At 41.8% G+C, this 20,832-nt stretch overlaps 2 non-coding genes across 2 annotated transcripts; both read right to left on the reverse strand.

The window, feature by feature from the left end:
• Nucleotides 1–8,305: 8,305 nt before the first annotated feature.
• Nucleotides 8,306–8,419, reverse strand: LOC140274192 (U5 spliceosomal RNA). The gene has a single exon (XR_011908167.1). It is a non-coding gene; the product is annotated as a U5 spliceosomal RNA (small nuclear RNA).
• An 11,210-nt stretch (nt 8,420–19,629) lies between these two features.
• Nucleotides 19,630–19,743, reverse strand: LOC140274193 (U5 spliceosomal RNA). The gene has a single exon (XR_011908168.1). It is a non-coding gene; the product is annotated as a U5 spliceosomal RNA (small nuclear RNA).
• Between the last annotated feature and the right edge of the window lie 1,089 nt (nt 19,744–20,832).

Consider the following 20,832-nt stretch of genomic DNA (forward strand, 5'->3'; position numbering starts at 1 on the left):
AGGTGTTCCGCTGTAAGACGGTGTGAATGTCCGACCATAGATGGTAAAAAGCGGGTAAGAAAAGGTTAAATTACCCGACTGTACACAATCAAAAGAGGGAGCGGAGTTGTTCAGCTAAGAGAAGGTGTGAAAGTCCGACCTTGGTTTGTAAAAAGCGGGTAAGAAAAGGTTCGTATGCCCGAATATACACCATCAAAAGCGGAAGCGGAGGTGTTCGGCTGCAAGATATTGTGAACGTCCGACCAAAGTTTGTAAAAAGCAGTTAAGAAAAGGTTCGAATATCTAACCAAACATAATCAAAAGCGGGAGCAGAGCTGTTCGACTGGAAGTAGGTGTGAATGTCAGATCATAATTTGCAAAAAGCTGATGAGAAAGGGTGAGAATGCCCGACTATACATCATCAAATGCGGGAGCGGAGTTGTTCGGCTGTGAGTAGGTGTGAATCTCCGACCATAATTGCTGAAATATGTGTTAGAATAGGTAAAAATGCCGGTCCATACATCATCAAAAGCGAGAGAGGTTGTGTTCGGCTGCAAGTAGGTGTGAATGTCCAGCCATAATTACTCACAAACGGGTAAGAAAAGGTAGTATTGCCAGACCATATATGATCAAAACAGGGAGCGGAGGTGGTTCAGCTGCAAGAAGGTTTGAATGTCCGACTAAAGTTCAAATATATTAAAGAAAGCGGGAGGAGAGGTCTTCGGATGAGAGTGGTTGAAAATTTCCAACCATAATGTATAAAATGCGGTGAAAAAAAGGTGTGATAGAACACTAAAAGGTGGAGCGGAAGTGTTCGGCTGCAAGAAGGTGTGAATATCCGACTATATTTGGTGAAAAGCAGGTGAAGCAAGGTCTGAATGCCCAACCTTACATCATCAAAAGCGAGATCAGAGGTGTTTGGCTGCAAGAAGGCCATAGTTTGCCAAAAGCGGGTAAGGTGCGAATGTCCGACTAAATATCAACAAAATTTGGGGCAGAGGTCTTCGGATGCAAGTGGGTGTGAATATCCAACCATACAAGTATGGTGGAGAGGAAGCTGTGAATAGCCGACCATAGTTTGGAAAAAGCGGGTAAGAAAAGGTTTGAATGCCCGAACATACACCATCAAAAGAGGGAGCGGAGGTGTTCCACTGTACGAAGGTGTGAATGTCCGACCATACTTGGTAAAAAGCGGGTAAGAAAAGGTTAAAATACCCGACTGTACACAATCAATAGCGGGAGCGGAGTTGTTCGGCTACTAAAAGGTGTGAAAGTCCGACCCTGGTTTGTAAAAAGCGGGTAAGAAAAGGTTCGAATGCCCGAACATACACCAACAAAAGAGGGAGCGGAGGTGTTCGGCTGCAAGAAGGTGTGAACGTCCGACCAAAGTTTGTAAAAAAGCAGTTAAGAAAAGGTTCGAATATCTAACCAAACATAATCAAAAGCGGGAGCAGAGCTGTTCGACTGCAAGTAGGTGTGAATGTCAGAGAATAATTTGCAAAAAGCTGATGAGAAAGGGTGAGAAATCCCGACTATACACCATCAAATGCGGTAGCGGAGTTGTTCGGCTGTGAGTAGGTGTGATTCTCCAACCATAATTGCTGAAAAATGTGTTAGAAAAGGTAAGAATGCCGGTCCAAACATCATCAAAAGCGGGAGAGGAGGTGTTCAGCTGCAAGAAGGTGTGAATATCCACCCATAATTACTGAAAAATGGGTAGGAAAAGATGCGAATGTCCAACCATAAATCATCAAAAGCAGGAGTGGAGTTGTTCAGCTACAAGAAGGTATAAAAGTCCAACCATGGTTTGTAAAAAGCGGGTAAGAGAAGGTTCGAATACCCGAATATATACCATCAAAAGCGGAAGCGGAGGTGTTCGGCTGCAAGAAGGTGTGAACGTCCGACCAAAGTTTGTAAAAAGCAGTTAAGAAAAGGTTTGAATATCCAACCGAACATAATCAAAAGCGGGAGCAGAGCTGTTCGACTGCAAGTAGGTGTGAATGTCAGATCATAATTGCTGAAAAATGTGATAGAAAAGACTAGAATGCCGGACAATACATCATCAAAAGCGGGAGAGGTGGTTTTTCGGCTGCAAGTAGGTGTGAATGTCCAGCCATAATCAATCACAAATGGGGGAAGAAAAGGTAGTATTTCGAGACCACACATGATCAAAACAGGGAATGGAGGTTCAGCTGCAAGGTGTGAATGTCTGACTAAAGTTTGTAAAAACCGTGTAAGACAAGGGGCGAATGCCCGACAATGTATGATCAAAAGAGGGAGCGGAGGTTTTCGGCTGCAAGGTCTGAATGTCCAACCACAATTTGTAAAAATCGGGGAAGAAAAGGCTCGAAAGCCCGACTATACACCATCAAAAGCGGGAGCAGAGGTGTTCAGGTGCAAGAAGGTCTGAATATCCGACCAAAAATTAATGAAAAATGGGTAAGAAAAGGTGCAAATGCCAAATAATACATCATCAAAAGCAGGAGCGGATGTGTTCGGCTACAAGAAGGTTTGAATGTCCAACCATAGTAAGTAATAGGCGGGTAAGAAAAGGCTCGAATGCCCGACTATATACCATCAAAAGCGGAAGCGGAGGTGTTCGGCTGCAAGACGGTGTGAACGTCCGACCAAAGTTTGTAAAAAGCAGTTAAGAAAATGTTCGAATATCCAACCAAACATAATCAAAAGCGGGAGCAGAGCTGTTCGACTGCAAGTAGGTGTGAATATCAGATCATAATTTGCAAAAAGCTGATGAGAAAGGGTGAGAATGCCCGACTATACACTATCAAATGTGGGAGCGGAGTTGTTCGGCTGTGAGTAGGTGTGATTCTACAACCATAATTGCTGAAAAATGTGTTAGAAAAGGTAAGAATGCCGGACCATATATCACCAAAAGCGGGAGAGGTTGTGTTCGGCTGCAAGTAGGTGTGAATGTCCAGCCATAATTACTCACAAACGGGTAAGAAAAGGTACTATTGCCAGACCATATATGATCAAAACAGGGAGCGGAGGTGGTTCAGCTGCAAGAAGGTTTGAATGTCCGACTAAAGTTTGTAAAAAGCGGGTAAGACAAGGTGTGAATTCCCGACAATGTATGATCAAAAGAGGAGTGGAGGTTTTCGGCTGCAAGAAGGTCTGAATGTCCACCCATAATTACTGAAAAATGGGTAAGAAAAGGTGCGAAAGCCCAACCGCACATGATCATAAGTGGATGAGAAGGTGTTCGACTGCAAGTAGGTGTGAATGTAAGATCATAATTTGTAAAAAGCGAGTAAGAAAAGGTAAGAATGCCCAACCATAAATTATCAAAAGCGGCAGCAGAGTTTCGACTGGTATTTATCAATGTCTAGATAGATTCAACAAAAAACAACGTTGTACTTTGCAGTAAAAGAAAGTGCAAATCAAAAGTTTTAGGAATCCGAGAATAAGCTTATTTTCATGAGTTCTGCACGATTTCGGATTTTATGTATAAAATGAATTCCTTCACGCAAACTAAGTTAACACTGCTTTGTCCTTCATATGTACCCATTTCTACATATATTTCAAGCATAAACTTCCTCATACTACCCTGAATGAGAAAGAGCCACACTTGTGATTAAGCCATACGCCCCTTTTGAGGAGTTCTGCATGGTTTGGGATTTTATCTATAAAATTAATTCCTTCACTCAAACTATGTTAAAACGGCTTTTACCTTCATATTTATCAATGTCTCGATAGATTTAAACAAAAAAACAACGTTGTACTTTGCAATAAAAGAAAGAGCAAATCAAAAGTTTTAGGAATCCGAGAATAAGCTTATTTTCATGAGTTCTGCACGATTTCGGATTTTATGTATAAAATGAATTAATTCACTCAAACCGAGTTAAAACTGCTTTTTCCTTCATATTTATCAATGTCTAGATCGACTTCAACAAAGAACAACATTGTATTTTGCAGTAGAAGAAAGAGCAAAACTGAAGGATCAGGAATCCGAGAATAAGCATCTTTTCGTTCTGCATGATTTGGGATTTTATGTATAAAATGAATTCCTTCACTCAAACTAAGTTAACACTGCTTTGTCCTTCATATGTACCCATTTCTACATATATTTCAAGCATAAACTTCCTCATACTACCCTGAATGAGAAAGAGCCACACTTGTGATTAAGCCATACACCCCTTTTGAGGAGTTCTGCATGATTTGGGATTTTATCTATAAAATCAATTCCTTCACTCAAACTATGTTAAAACGGCTTTTACCTTCATATTTATCAATGTCTGGATAGATTTAAACAAAAAAACAACGTTGTACTTTGCAGTAAAAGAAAGAGCCAATTAAAAGTTTTAGGAATCCGAGAATAAGCTTATTTTCATGAGTTCTGCACGATTTCGGATTTTATGTATAAAATGAATTCATTCACTCAAACCAAGTTAAAACTGCTTTTTCATTCATATTTATCAATGTCTAGATCGACTTCAACAAAGAACAACATTGTATTTTGCAGTAGAAGAAAGAGCAAAACTGAAGGATCAGGAATCCGAGAATAAGCTTATTTTCTTATTGGCAAGTGGGAACTGCTTTGTCCTTCGTATTTATCAATGTGTAGATGGATTTGAACTTCTTCTACTGCAAAGTCCAATGTTTTTCTTTGTTGAAGTCGATCTAGACATTGATGAATATGGAAGGACAAAGCAGTTTTAACTTGGTTTGAGCAAAGCAATTCATTTTATAGCAAAATCCGAAATCGTGCAGAACTCATGAAAGCAGGCTTATACTCGGATTCCTGAAACTTTAGATTTGCTCTTTCTTTTACTGCAAAGTACAACGTTGTTTTTTTGTTTAAATCTTTCTAGACATGGTAAATATGAAGGACAAATCAGTTTTAACATAGTTTGAGTGAAGTAATGCATTTTATAAGCAAAACCCCAAATCATGCAAAACTCACGAAAAGCTTTTTCTCGCTTTTCACTGCTTTTTACAAACTTTGGTCGGACGTTCACACCTTCTTGCATCCGAACACCTCCGCTTCCGCTTTTGATGATGTATATTCGGGCATTCGAACCTTTTATTACCCGCTTTTTACAAACCATTGTTGGACTTTCACACCTTCTTGCAGCCGAACACCACCTCTCCCGCTTTTGATGATGTATGGTCCAGTATTCTTACCTTTTCTAACACATTTTTCAGCAATTATGGTCGGACATTCACACCTACTCACAGCTGGACACCTCCGCTCCCGCTTTTGATCATACAATGTCGGGACATCGCTCCTTGTCTTACCAGCTTTTTACAAACTTTAGTCGAACATTCACACCTTCTTGCAGCTGAACACCTCCGCTCCCGCTTTTGATGATGTATAGTCGGGCTTTCGAGCCTTTTCTTACCCGGTTTTTACAAATTATGGTTGGACATTCAGACTTTGCAGCCGAACACCTCCGCTCTCTCTTTTGATCATACATTGTCGGGCATTCGCACCTTGTCTTACCCGCTTTTTACAAACTATAGTCAGACATTCACACCTTGCAGCTGAACCTCCGCTCCCTGTTTTGATCATGTATGGTCTGGCAATACTACCTTTTCTTCCCCCGTTTGTGAGTAATTATGGCTGGACATTCACACCTACTTGCAGTCGAACAGCTCCGCACCTTGTCTTACCCACTTTTTACAAACTTTAGTCGAACAGTCACACCTTTTTGCAGCCGAACACCACCTCTCCCGCTTTTGATGATGTATGGTCCAGCATTCTTACCTTTTCTAACACATTCTTCAGCAATTATGGTCGGACATTCACACCTACTCAGAGCCGAACACCTCCGCTCCCGCATTTGATGGTGTATAGTCGGGCATTCTCACCCTTTCTCATCAGCTTTTTACAAATTATGATCTGACATTCACACCTGCTTTTGATAATGTATTGTTAGGCATTCGCACCTTTTTTTTTACCCATTTTTCATGAATTATGGGTGGACATTCACACCTTCTTGCAGCCGAACACCTCCTCTCCCGCTTATGATCATGTGCGGTTTGATATTCGAAAATTTACTTTCTTGTTTTAAAGCAATTATTGATGGACATTCAAACCTTCTTTTTGATGGTGTATAGTCGGGCTTTCGAGCCTTTTCTTCCCGGTTTTTACAAACCATGGTCGGACTTTCACACCTTCTTGTAGCCGAACAACTCCGCTCCCGCTATTGATTGTGTACAGTCGGGTATTTTAACCTTTTCTTACCCGCTTTTTACCAACTATGGTTGGACATTCACACCGTCTTACAGCGGAACACCTCTGCTCCCGCTTTTGATGGTGTATAGTCGGGCATTCGAACCTTTTCTTACCCGCTTTTTACAAACTATGGTGGGACATTCAAACCTTCTTGTATCTGAAAACCTCCGCTCTCTCTTTTGATCATACATTGTCGGACATTCGCACCTTTTCTTACCCGCTTTTTACAAACCATGGTCGGACTTTCACATCTTCTTGTAGCCGAACACATCCGCTCCCGCTATTGATTGTGTACAGTCGGGTATTTTAACCTTTTCTTACCCGCTTTTTACCAAGTATGGTCGGACATTCACACCTTCGTACAGCGGAACACCTCCGCTCCCTCTTTTGATGGTGTATGTTCGGGCATTCAAACCTTTTCTTACCCGCTTTTTCCAAACTATGGTCGGCTATTCACAGCTTCCTCTCCACCATACTTGTATGGTGGGATATTCACACCCACTTGCATCCGAAGACCTCCGCCCCAAATTTTGTTGATATTTAGTCGGACATTCGCACCTTACCCGCTTTTGGAAAACTATGGCCTTCTTGCAGCCAAACACCTCTGATCTCGCTTTTGATGATATAAGGTTGGGCATTCAGACCTTGCTTCACCTGCTTTTCACCAAATATAGTCGGACATTCACACCTTCTTGCAGCCGAACACTTCCGCTTTTAGTGTTCTATGAGGCATTCACATATTTTTTTTCACCGTATTTTATAGATTATGGTTGGAAATTCTCACCCACTCTCATCCGAAGACCTCTCCTCCCGCTTTTGTTAATATATAGTCGGGCATTCGAACCTTTTCTTACCCGCTTTTTACAAATTATAGTCGAACATTCACACCTACTTGCAGCTGAATACTTCCGCTCCACCTTGTAGGTATGTATGGTTGGCATTTGCACCTCTTTTTATACTGATTGCTGAAGATTAAGTTGTACTTTCTCAAACTACAACTTTTTTTTATTTGTTGAAACTTGATTTGAAGTGGATAAATAAGGAGGACAAACAGTTTTAAGTCAGGCTGATAGAAGGAATTAATTTTATAGCAAAATCTGTACTTCGTCATATGTCGAGAGATGCTTATTGCTGAAGAAGTTCTTTCTCATTCTACAAAGTACAACGTTGTTTATCGTTGAAACTTGATTAGACATGAATAAATATGAAGGACAAAGCAGTCTTAACTTGGTTTGAGTTAATGAATTCGTTTTATAGGAGAATCCGAATTCGTGCATAACTCATAAAATAGAGCTTATTTTCGGATTCCTGAAGAATGATTCTGGTTCTTTCTAATAATACAAAGTTTGTTGTTTATTGTTGAAACTTCATCAGAAGTGAAGAAATAAATGAATGCCTATCAACAAATTGACCTTCTGTTGACCTTCGGGGAGGTGAGTATCTTCACTAGACTCACCTGTCTGCTTTTCCTCCTCATTTAGCGTAGCTCCACCCTCTGCCTGTGAATTCTCACAGACTTCAACACTGAGTGGTGAGGCCTCTACAGGCCCCTCCCCTTTTTGCTCCTCACTTCCAATCCAAGCTTTTGGCGGGAAGTTTGAATTTATTGGGTCAACCTCTTCACTTTGTTCACCAACTGCCACCTTTGGTTCTTCTCTTTGTTGGCTTGACTGTGGCTTTACCGTCTTTAATTTGTTGGCAAAAGATTTAGGGCAATCTCTGAAGAGGTGATTTAATTCTCCACAGAGATTACATTTCCTGCCATTTGGACACTCTCCAAAAGTTTGCCCAATTTCTCTGCTCTTCCCACATAACACCTTGGTACAAGCCTCAACCAGGTGCCCATGCTCACCACACTTGCGGCAGAACTTGGGCTGCCCCTGGTAGTGGATGTAACCTCGGTTTTCAAGGTGGCCAGAGTGTCGCCCACCCGCTGCACTGAGCACTCTTCAGCCCTTTTAAATGGTATAACTTTGCACTCCCGCACGCTCCAGCAAGCACCATTCAAGCAACAACTTTGCACTCCAGCTTCGAACATCGGCACAGTCGCAACAAGTAAGGCGACTCTACTCAGAGAAGTCACTCTGCACAGTAACAAGATTTCTTTTGCACAGACAGAAAGGGCTTCACCCGCAAAGGTAAAGCCTGCCAAAAATAGAAACAACTCATTAGTGCTGCTCTCCACAGAAATCTTTAGTAAAAGGCGAAAGACTTGTACGTTATGAAGAGAAACCAGAGTACGATTATCCGTCACTGCGGGAGCAGGGCATCAGGCTTGTTGGCATAGCCACCTTCCCCATGGTGAGCTTTGCTTGGTTGAGACGCTTGCCCCCCCTCCCCTTGCTCCTCGGCTGACCAACTAGGAACAATCGGGCCCTATTCGATGGCTGCCTTGTCTTTTACTCTGTGCAAAAGACAAGGCAGCAACAAAAACACCACGAGAATCCCGTATTGAGGCTTTGTTCTGATCGCTCATTCGGTGTCGCGTTTCTTTCAAGCAATTCTCCCGGTTAGCCCACACTCGGCTCGCTCCCAAAGCCGTGTTAAAGTCTACTTCGCATTCACTCTCTTTTCTCAGCAGACTCTTGGGATTTTATCTATAAAATGAATTCCTTCACTCAAACTATGTGAAAACTGCTTTGTCCTTAATATTTACCATGTCTAGAAAGATTTAAACAAAAAAAACAACGTTGTACTTTGCAGTAAAAGAAAGAGCAAATCTAAAGTTTCAGGAATCCGAGAATAAGCTTACTTTCATGAGTTCTTCACGATTTCGGATTTTGCTATGAAATGAATTCCTTCACTCAAACTAAATTAAAACTGCTAAACCGCTATTCTGTTATATGTAAGGCAGATGTCAAATTCACCGAAATAGGATCAAAGGGTATTCGGCCAATCGAGCTGTAGCAGCTTCGGTAAAAGAGTATAAGTTGAAGAGTTTGTGAATAAAGGTGTGCGCACACATAGTGTGCTCTACGAAAATAGGCAGGGAGCAATGCCGGCTGGGGTATATGTTCTTGTATGTTGTCTGACTGTTTGATTTGAATGTGTTGTGTAAGTGTCCTGTTGAATGTTACATGTTTGGGCTTTGACACGCTTCACTGTGGTTGTTAACTGTGTGGTGTGTCCTGAAATGTTATATGTTTGGGCTGTGTGACATGCTTAATGCTTGTCAGTAGCTACCCACTTATTCATATACTATCAAAGTATGTCCGGACTTCTTATGTTGTCAGTTCCCATCAAAAGCGGAAGCGGAGGTCTTCGGATGCAAGTGGGTGTGAATATCCCACCATACAAGTATGGTGGAGAGGAAGCTGTGAATGGCCGACCATAGTAAAAGGCGGGTGAGAGAAGGTGCGAATGTCAAACCATACATAATCAAAACAGGGAGCGGAGGTGTTCTGCTGTAAGAAGGTGTGAATGTCCAACCATAGTTGGTAAAAAGCAGGTAAGAAAAGGTTAAAATACCCGACTGTACACAATCAATAGCGGGAGCGGAGTTGTTCGGCTACTAAAAGGTGTGAAAGTCCGACCATGGTTTGTAAAAAGCGGGTAAGAAAAGGTGCGAATGCCCGACAATGTATGATCAAAAGAGGGAGTGGAGGTTTTCGGCTGCAAGAAGGTCTGAATGTCCAACCATAATTTGTAAAAACCGGGGAAGAAAAGGCTCGAAAGCCCGACTATACACCATCAAAAGTGGGAGCGGAGGTGTTCAGCTGCAAGACGGTCTGAATGTCCATCAATAATTGCTAGAAAACATGAAAGAAAATTTTCGAATATCAAACTGCACATGATCATAAGCGGGAGAGGAGGTGTTCAGCTGCAAGAAGGTGTGAATGTCTACCCATAATTACTGAAAAATGGGTAAGAAAAGGTGCGAATGCCTAACCATACATCATCAAAAGAGGGAGCGGAGGTGTTCCGCTGTAAGACGGTGTGAATGTCCGACCATAGATGGTAAAAAGCGGGTAAGAAAAGGTTAAATTACCCGACTGTACACAATCAAAAGAGGGAGCGGAGTTGTTCAGCTAAGAGAAGGTGTGAAAGTCCGACCTTGGTTTGTAAAAAGCGGGTAAGAAAAGGTTCGTATGCCCGAATATACACCATCAAAAGCGGAAGCGGAGGTGTTCGGCTGCAAGATATTGTGAACGTCCGACCAAAGTTTGTAAAAAGCAGTTAAGAAAAGGTTCGAATATCTAACCAAACATAATCAAAAGCGGGAGCAGAGCTGTTCGACTGGAAGTAGGTGTGAATGTCAGATCATAATTTGCAAAAAGCTGATGAGAAAGGGTGAGAATGCCCGACTATACATCATCAAATGCGGGAGCGGAGTTGTTCGGCTGTGAGTAGGTGTGAATCTCCGACCATAATTGCTGAAATATGTGTTAGAATAGGTAAAAATGCCGGTCCATACATCATCAAAAGCGAGAGAGGTTGTGTTCGGCTGCAAGTAGGTGTGAATGTCCAGCCATAATTACTCACAAACGGGTAAGAAAAGGTAGTATTGCCAGACCATATATGATCAAAACAGGGAGCGGAGGTGGTTCAGCTGCAAGAAGGTTTGAATGTCCGACTAAAGTTCAAATATATTAAAGAAAGCGGGAGGAGAGGTCTTCGGATGAGAGTGGTTGAAAATTTCCAACCATAATGTATAAAATGCGGTGAAAAAAAAGGTGTGATAGAACACTAAAAGGTGGAGCGGAAGTGTTCGGCTGCAAGAAGGTGTGAATATCCGACTATATTTGGTGAAAAGCAGGTGAAGCAAGGTCTGAATGCCCAACCTTACATCATCAAAAGCGAGATCAGAGGTGTTTGGCTGCAAGAAGGCCATAGTTTGCCAAAAGCGGGTAAGGTGCGAATGTCCGACTAAATATCAACAAAATTTGGGGCAGAGGTCTTCGGATGCAAGTGGGTGTGAATATCCAACCATACAAGTATGGTGGAGAGGAAGCTGTGAATAGCCGACCATAGTTTGGAAAAAGCGGGTAAGAAAAGGTTTGAATACCCGAACATACACCATCAAAAGAGGGAGCGGAGGTGTTCCGCTGTACGAAGGTGTGAATGTCCGACCATAGTTGGTAAAAAGCGGGTAAGAAAAGGTTAAAATACCCGACTGTACACAATCAATAGCGGGAGCGGAGTTGTTCGGCTACTAAAAGGTGTGAAAGTCCGACCCTGGTTTGTAAAAAGCGGGTAAGAAAAGGTTCGAATGCCCGAACATACACCAACAAAAGAGGGAGCGGAGGTGTTCGGCTGCAAGAAGGTGTGAACGTCCGACCAAAGTTTGTAAAAAAGCAGTTAAGAAAAGGTTCGAATATCTAACCAAACATAATCAAAAGCGGGAGCAGAGCTGTTCGACTGCAAGTAGGTGTGAATGTCAGAGAATAATTTGCAAAAAGCTGATGAGAAAGGGTGAGAAATCCCGACTATACACCATCAAATGCGGGAGCGGAGTTGTTCGGCTGTGAGTAGGTGTGAATCTCCAACCATAATTGCTGAAAAATGTGTTAGAAAAGGTAAAAATGCCGGTCCATACATCATCAAAATCGGGAGAGGTGGTGTTCAGCTGCAAGAAGGTCTAAATGTCCATCAATAATTGCTAGAAAACATGAAAGAAAATTTTCGAAAATCAAACCACACATGATCATAAGTGGGAGAGGAGGTGTTCAGCTGCAAGAAGGTGTGAATGTCCACCCATAATACCTGAAAAATGGGTAAAAAAAAGGTGCGAATGCCCAACCATACATCATCAAAAGCAGGAGTGCATGTGTTCGGCTACAAGAAGGTGTGAACATCCAACCAAAGTTTGTAAAAAGCAGTTAAGAAAAGGTTCGAATATCCAACCATACATAATCAAAAGCGGGAGCAGAGCTGTTCGACTGCAAGTAGGTGTGAATGTCAGATCATATTTGCAAAAAGCTGATGAGAAAGGGTGAGAATGCCCGACTATACACCATCAAATGCGGTAGCGGAGTTGTTCGGCTGTGAGTAGGTGTGATTCTCCAACCATAATTGCTGAAAAATGTGTTAGAAAAGGTAAGAATGCCGGTCCATACATCATCAAAAGCGGGAGAGGTGGTGTTCGGCTGCAAGTAGGTGTGAATGTCCATTAATAATTGCTTTAAAACATGAAAGAAAATTTTCGAATATCAAACCTTACATGATCATTAGCGGAAGAGGAGGTGTTCAGCTGCAAGAAGATGTGAATATCCACCCATAATTACTGAAAAATGGGTAGGAAAAGATGCGAATGTCCGACCATAAATCATCAAAAGCAGGAGTGGAGTTGTTCAGCTACAAGAAGGTATGAAAGTCCAACCATGGTTTGTAAAAAGCGGGTAAGAGAAGGTTCGAATACCCGAATATATACCATCAAAAGCGGAAGTGGGGGTGTTCGGCTGCAAGAAGGTGTGAACGTCCGACCAAAGTTTGTAAAAAGCAGTTAAGAAAAGGTTTGAATATCCAACCGAACATAATCAAAAGCGGGAGCAGAGCTGTTCGACTGCAAGTAGGTGTGAATGTCAGATCATAATTGCTGAAAAATGTGATAGAAAAGACTAGAATGCCGGACAATACATCATTAAAAGCGGGAGAGGTGGTTTTTCGGCTGCAAGTAGGTGTGAATGTCCAGCCATAATTACTCACAAACGGGGGAAGAAAAGGTAGTATTTCCAGACCACACATGATCAAAACAGGGAGCGGAGGTTCAGCTGCAAGGTGTGAATGTCTGACTATAGTTTGTAAAAAGCGGGTAAGACAAGGTGCGAATGCCCAACAATGTATGATCAAAAGAGAGAGCGGAGGTGTTCGGCTGCAAGGTCTGAATGTCCAACCATAATTTGTAAAAACCGGGTAAGAAAAGGCTCGAAAGCCCGACTATACATCATCAAAAGCGGGAGCGGAGGTGTTCAGCTGCAAGAAGGTGTGAATGTTCGACTAAAGTTTGTAAAAAGCTGGTAAGACAAGGAGCGATGTCCCGACATTGTATGATCAAAAGCGGGAGCGGAGGTGTCCAGCTGTGAGTAGGTGTGAATGTCCGAACATAATTGCTGAAAAATGTGTTAGAAAAGGTAAGAATACTGGACCATACATCATCAAAAGCGGGAGAGGTGGTGTTCGGCTGCAAGAAGGTCTAAATGTCCATCAATAATTGCTAGAAAACATGAAAGAAAATTTTCGAAAATCAAACCACACATGATCATAAGTGGGAGAGGAGGTGTTCAGCTGCAAGAAGGTGTGAATGTCCACCCATAATACCTGAAAAATGGGTAAAAAAAAGGTGCGAATGCCCAACCATACATCATCAAAAGCAGGAGTGCATGTGTTCGGCTACAAGAAGGTGTGAACATCCAACCAAAGTTTGTAAAAAGCAGTGAAAAGCGAGAAAATGCATTTCGTGAGTTCTGCATGATTTGGGATTTTGCTTATAAAATGCATTACTTCACTCAAACTATGTTAAAACTGATTTGTCCTTCATATTTACCATGTCTAGAAATATTTAAACAAAAAAACAACGTTGTACTTTGCAGTAAAAGAAAGAGCAAATCTAAAGTTTCAGGAATCCGAGTATAAGCCTGCTTTCATGAGTTCTGCACGATTTCGGATTTTGCTATAAAATGAATTGCTTTGCTCAAACCAAGTTAAAACTGCTTTGTCCTTCCATATTCATCAATGTCTAGATCGACTTCAACAAAGAAAAACATTGGACTTTGCAGTAGAAGAAGTTGAAATCCATCTACACATTGATAAATATGAAGGACAAAGCAGTTCCCACTTGCCCATAAGAAAATAAGCTTATTCTCGGATTCCTGATCCTTCAGTGTTGCTTTTTCTTCTACTGCAAAATACAATGTTGTTCTTTGTTGAAGTCGATCTAGACATTGATAAACATGAAGGAAAAAGCAGTTTTAACTTGGTTTGAGTGAATGAATTCATTTTATACATAAAATCCGAAATCGTGCAGAACACATGAAAATAAGCTTATTCTCGGATTCCTAAAACTTTTGATTGGCTCTTTCTTTTACTGCAAAGTACAACGTTGTTTTTTTGTTTAAATCTATCGAGACATTGATAAATATGAAGGTAAAAGCCGTTTTAACATAGTTTGAGTGAAGGAATTGATTTTATAGATAAAATCCCAAATCATGCAGAACTCCTCAAAAGGGGCGTATGGCTTAATCACAAGTGTGGTTCTTTCTCATTCAGGGTAGTATGAGGAAGTTTATGCTTGAAATATATGTAGAAATGGGTACATATGAAATACAAAGCAGTGTTAACTTAGTTTGAGTGAAGGAATTCATTTTATACATAAAATCCCAAATCATGCAGAACGTATGAAAAGAAGCTTATTCTCGGATTCCTGATCCTTCAGTTTTGCTCTTTCTTCTACTGCAAAATACAATGTTGTTCTTTGTTGAAGTCGATCTAGACATTGATAAATATGAAGGAAAAAGCAGTTTTAACTTGGTTTGAGTGAATGAATTCATTTTATACATAAAATCCGAAATCGTGCAGAACTCATGAAAATAAGCTTATTCTCGGATTCCTAAAACTTTTGATTTGCACTTTCTTTTACTGCAAAGTACAACGTTGTTTTTTGTTGAAATCTATCTAGACATTGATAAATACCAGCCTAAACTCTGCTGCCGCTTTTGATAATTTATGGTTGGGCATTCTTACCTTTTCTTACCCGCTTTTTACAAATTATGAACTTACATTCACACCTACTTGCAGTCGAACACCTTCTCATGTGCGGTTGGGCTTTCGCACCTTTTCTTACCCATTTTTCAGTAATTATGGGTGGACATTCAGACCTTCTTGCAGCCGAAAACCTCCGCTCCTCTTTTGATCATACATTGTCGGGCATTCACACCTTGTCTTACCCGCTTTTTACAAACTTTAGTCGGACATTCAAACCTTCTTGCAGCTGAACCACCTCCGCTCCCTGTTTTGATCATATATGGTTTTGCAATAGTACCTTTTCTTACCCGTTTGTGAGTAATTATGGCTGGACATTCACACCTTCTTGCAGCCGAACACAACCTCTCCCGCTTTTGATGATATATGGTCCGGCATTCTAGTCTTTTCTAACACATTTTTCAGCAATTATGGTTGGACATTCACACCTACTCACAGACGAACACCTCCGCTCCCACATTTGATAGTGTATAGTCGGGCATTCTCACCCTTTCTCATCAGCTTTTTGCAAATTATGATCTGATATTCACACCTACTTGCAGTCGAACAGCTCTGCTCCCGCTTTTGATTATGTTTGGTTAGATATTCGAACTTTTTCTTAACTGCTTTTTACAAACTTTGGTCGGACGTTCACAATATCTTGCAGCCGAACACCTCCGCTTCCGCTTTTGATGGTGTATAGTCGGGCATTCGAGCCTTTTCTTACCCACCTATTACTTACTATGGTTGGACATTCAAACCTTCTTGTAGCCGAACACATCCGCTCCTGCTTTTGATGATGTATGATTTGGCATTCGCACCTTTTCTTACCCATTTTTCAGTAATTATTGGTCGGATATTCAGACCTGCTTGCTGAAGACCTGAACACCTCTGCTCCCGCTTTTGATGGTGTATAGTCGGGCTTTCGAGCCTTTTCTTCCCCGATTTTTACAAATTATGGTTGGACATTCAGACCTTGCAGCCGAAAACCTCCGCTCCCTCTTTTGATCATACATTGTCGGGCATTCGCCCCTTGTCTTACACGGTTTTTACAAACTTTAGTCAGACATTCACACCTTGCAGCTGAACCACCTCCATTCCCTGTTTTGATCATGTGTAGTTTGGAAATACTACCTTTTCTTCCCCCGTTTGTGAGTAATTATGGCTGGACATTCACACCTACTTGCAGCCGAAAAACCACCTCTCCCGCATTGGATGATGTATTGTCCGGCATTCTAGTCTTTTCTATCACATTTTTCAGCAATTATGATCTGACATTCACACCTACTTGCAGTCGAACAGCTCTGCTCCCGCTTTTGATTATGTTCGGTTGGATATTCAAACCTTTTCTTAACTGCTTTTTACAAACTTTGGTCGGACGTTCACACCTTCTTGTAGCCGAACACCCCCACTTCCGCTTTTGATGGTATATATTCGGGTATTCGAACCTTCTCTTACCCGCTGTTTACAAACCATGGTTGGACTTTCATACCTTCTTGTAGCTGAACAACTCCACTCCTGCTTTTGATGATTTATGGTTGGACATTCGCATCTTTTCCTACCCATTTTTCAGTAATTATGGGTGGATATTCACATCTTCTTGCAGCTGAACACCTCCTCTCCCGCTAATGATCATGTAAGGTTTGATATTCGAAAATTTTCTTTCATGTTTTAAAGCAATTATTAATGGACATTCACACCTACTTGCAGCCGAACACCACCTCTCCCTCTTTTGATGATGTATGGACCGGCATTCTTACCTTTTCTAACACGTTTTTCAGCAATTATGGTTGGAGAATCACACCTACTCACAGCCGAACAACTCCGCTACCGCATTTGATGGTGTATAGTCGGGATTTCTCACCCTTTCTCATCAGCTTTTTGCAAATTATTCTCTGACATTCACACCTACTTGCAGTCGAACAGCTCTGCTCCCGCTTTTGATTATGTTTGGTTAGATATTCGAACCTTTTCTTAACTGCTTTTTTACAAACTTTGGTCGGACGTTCACACCTTCTTGCAGCTGAACACCTCCTATCCCACTTATGATCATGTGCGGTTTGATTTTCGAAAAGTTTCTTTCATGTTTTCTAGCAATTATTGATGGACATGTAGACCTTCTTGCAGCTGAACACCTCCGCTCCCGCTTTTGATCATACATTGTCAGGCATTCGCACCTTGTCTTACCCACTTTTTACAAACTTTAGTCGAACAGTCACACCTTTTTGCAGCCGAACACCACCTCTCCCGCTTTTGATGATGTATGGTCCAGCATTCTTACCTTTTCTAACACATTCTTCAGCAATTATGGTCGGACATTCACACCTACTCAGAGCCGAACACCTCCGCTCCCGCATTTGATGGTGTATAGTCGGGCATTCTCACCCTTTCTCATCAGCTTTTTACAAATTATGATCTGACATTCACACCTGCTTTTGATAATGTATTGTTAGGCATTCGCACCTTTTTTTTTACCCATTTTTCATGAATTATGGGTGGACATTCACACCTTCTTGCAGCCGAACACCTCCTCTCCCGCTTATGATCATGTGCGGTTTGATATTCGAAAATTTACTTTCTTGTTTTAAAGCAATTATTGATGGACATTCAAACCTTCTTTTTGATGGTGTATAGTCGGGCTTTCGAGCCTTTTCTTCCCGGTTTTTACAAACCATGGTCGGACTTTCACACCTTCTTGTAGCCGAACAACTCCGCTCCCGCTATTGATTGTGTACAGTCGGGTATTTTAACCTTTTCTTACCCGCTTTTTACCAACTATGGTTGGACATTCACACCGTCTTACAGCGGAACACCTCTGCTCCCGCTTTTGATGGTGTATAGTCGGGCATTCGAACCTTTTCTTACCCGCTTTTTACAAACCATGGTCGGACTTTCACATCTTCTTGTAGCCGAACACATCCGCTCCCGCTATTGATTGTGTACAGTCGGGTATTTTAACCTTTTCTTACCCGCTTTTTACCAAGTATGGTCGGACATTCACACCTTCGTACAGCGGAACACCTCCGCTCCCTCTTTTGATGGTGTATGTTCGGGCATTCAAACCTTTTCTTACCCGCTTTTTCCAAACTATGGTCGGCTATTCACAGCTTCCTCTCCACCATACTTGTATGGTGGGATATTCACACCCACTTGCATCCGAAGACCTCCGCCCCAAATTTTGTTGATATTTAGTCGGACATTCGCACCTTACCCGCTTTTGGAAAACTATGGCCTTCTTGCAGCCAAACACCTCTGATCTCGCTTTTGATGATATAAGGTTGGGCATTCAGACCTTGCTTCACCTGCTTTTCACCAAATATAGTCGGACATTCACACCTTCTTGCAGCCGAACACTTCCGCTTTTAGTGTTCTATGAGGCATTCACATATTTTTTTTCACCGTATTTTATAGATTATGGTTGGAAATTCTCACCCACTCTCATCCGAAGACCTCTCCTCCCGCTTTTGTTAATATATAGTCGGGCATTCGAACCTTTTCTTACCCGCTTTTTACAAATTATAGTCGAACATTCACACCTACTTGCAGCTGAATACTTCCGCTCCACCTTGTAGGTATGTATGGTTGGCATTTGCACCTCTTTTTATACTGATTGCTGAAGATTAAGTTGTACTTTCTCAAACTACAACTTTTTTTTATTTGTTGAAACTTGATTTGAAGTGGATAAATAAGGAGGACAAACAGTTTTAAGTCAGGCTGATAGAAGGAATTAATTTTATAGCAAAATCTGTACTTCGTCATATGTCGAGAGATGCTTATTGCTGAAGAAGTTCTTTCTCATTCTACAAAGTACAACGTTGTTTATCGTTGAAACTTGATTAGACATGAATAAATATGAAGGACAAAGCAGTCTTAACTTGGTTTGAGTTAATGAATTCGTTTTATAGGAGAATCCGAATTCGTGCATAACTCATAAAATAGAGCTTATTTTCGGATTCCTGAAGAATGATTCTGGTTCTTTCTAATAATACAAAGTTTGTTGTTTATTGTTGAAACTTCATCAGAAGTGAAGAAATAAATGAATGCCTATCAACAAATTGACCTTCTGTTGACCTTCGGGGAGGTGAGTATCTTCACTAGACTCACCTGTCTGCTTTTCCTCCTCATTTAGCGTAGCTCCACCCTCTGCCTGTGAATTCTCACAGACTTCAACACTGAGTGGTGAGGCCTCTACAGGCCCCTCCCCTTTTTGCTCCTCACTTCCAATCCAAGCTTTTGGCGGGAAGTTTGAATTTATTGGGTCAACCTCTTCACTTTGTTCACCAACTGCCACCTTTGGTTCTTCTCTTTGTTGGCTTGACTGTGGCTTTACCGTCTTTAATTTGTTGGCAAAAGATTTAGGGCAATCTCTGAAGAGGTGATTTAATTCTCCACAGAGATTACATTTCCTGCCATTTGGACACTCTCCAAAAGTTTGCCCAATTTCTCTGCTCTTCCCACATAACACCTTGGTACAAGCCTCAACCAGGTGCCCATGCTCACCACACTTGCGGCAGAACTTGGGCTGCCCCTGGTAGTGGATGTAACCTCGGTTTTCAAGGTGGCCAGAGTGTCGCCCACCCGCTGCACTGAGCACTCTTCAGCCCTTTTAAATGGTATAACTTTGCACTCCCGCACGCTCCAGCAAGCACCATTCAAGCAACAACTTTGCACTCCAGCTTCGAACATCGGCACAGTCGCAACAAGTAAGGCGACTCTACTCAGAGAAGTCACTCTGCACAGTAACAAGATTTCTTTTGCACAGACAGAAAGGGCTTCACCCGCAAAGGTAAAGCCTGCCAAAAATAGAAACAACTCATTAGTGCTGCTCTCCACAGAAATCTTTAGTAAAAGGCGAAAGACTTGTACGTTATGAAGAGAAACCAGAGTACGATTATCCGTCACTGCGGGAGCAGGGCATCAGGCTTGTTGGCATAGCCACCTTCCCCATGGTGAGCTTTGCTTGGTTGAGACGCTTGCCCCCCCTCCCCTTGCTCCTCGGCTGACCAACTAGGAACAATCGGGCCCTATTCGATGGCTGCCTTGTCTTTTACTCTGTGCAAAAGACAAGGCAGCAACAAAAACACCACGAGAATCCCGTATTGAGGCTTTGTTCTGATCGCTCATTCGGTGTCGCGTTTCTTTCAAGCAATTCTCCCGGTTAGCCCACACTCGGCTCGCTCCCAAAGCCGTGTTAAAGTCTACTTCGCATTCACTCTCTTTTCTCAGCAGACTCTTGGGATTTTATCTATAAAATGAATTCCTTCACTCAAACTATGTGAAAACTGCTTTGTCCTTAATATTTACCATGTCTAGAAAGATTTAAACAAAAAAAACAACGTTGTACTTTGCAGTAAAAGAAAGAGCAAATCTAAAGTTTCAGGAATCCGAGAATAAGCTTACTTTCATGAGTTCTTCACGATTTCGGATTTTGCTATGAAATGAATTCCTTCACTCAAACTAAATTAAAACTGCTAAACCGCTATTCTGTTATATGTAAGGCAGATGTCAAATTCACCGAAATAGGATCAAAGGGTATTCGGCCAATCGAGCTGTAGCAGCTTCGGTAAAAGAGTATAAGTTGAAGAGTTTGTGAATAAAGGTGTGCGCACACATAGTGTGCTCTACGAAAATAGGCAGGGAGCAATGCCGGCTGGGGTATATGTTCTTGTATGTTGTCTGACTGTTTGATTTGAATGTGTTGTGTAAGTGTCCTGTTGAATGTTACATGTTTGGGCTTTGACACGCTTCACTGTGGTTGTTAACTGTGTGGTGTGTCCTGAAATGTTATATGTTTGGGCTGTGTGACATGCTTAATGCTTGTCAGTAGCTACCCACTTATTCATATACTATCAAAGTATGTCCGGACTTCTTATGTTGTCAGTTCCCATCAAAAGCGGAAGCGGAGGTCTTCGGATGCAAGTGGGTGTGAATATCCCACCATACAAGTATGGTGGAGAGGAAGCTGTGAATGGCCGACC

The sequence above is a fragment of the Leuresthes tenuis genome, unplaced genomic scaffold, assembly GCF_036924035.1.
Source record: "Leuresthes tenuis unplaced genomic scaffold, fLeuTen1.0.hap1 SCAF_17, whole genome shotgun sequence".
NCBI lineage: Eukaryota > Metazoa > Chordata > Actinopteri > Atheriniformes > Atherinopsidae > Leuresthes > Leuresthes tenuis.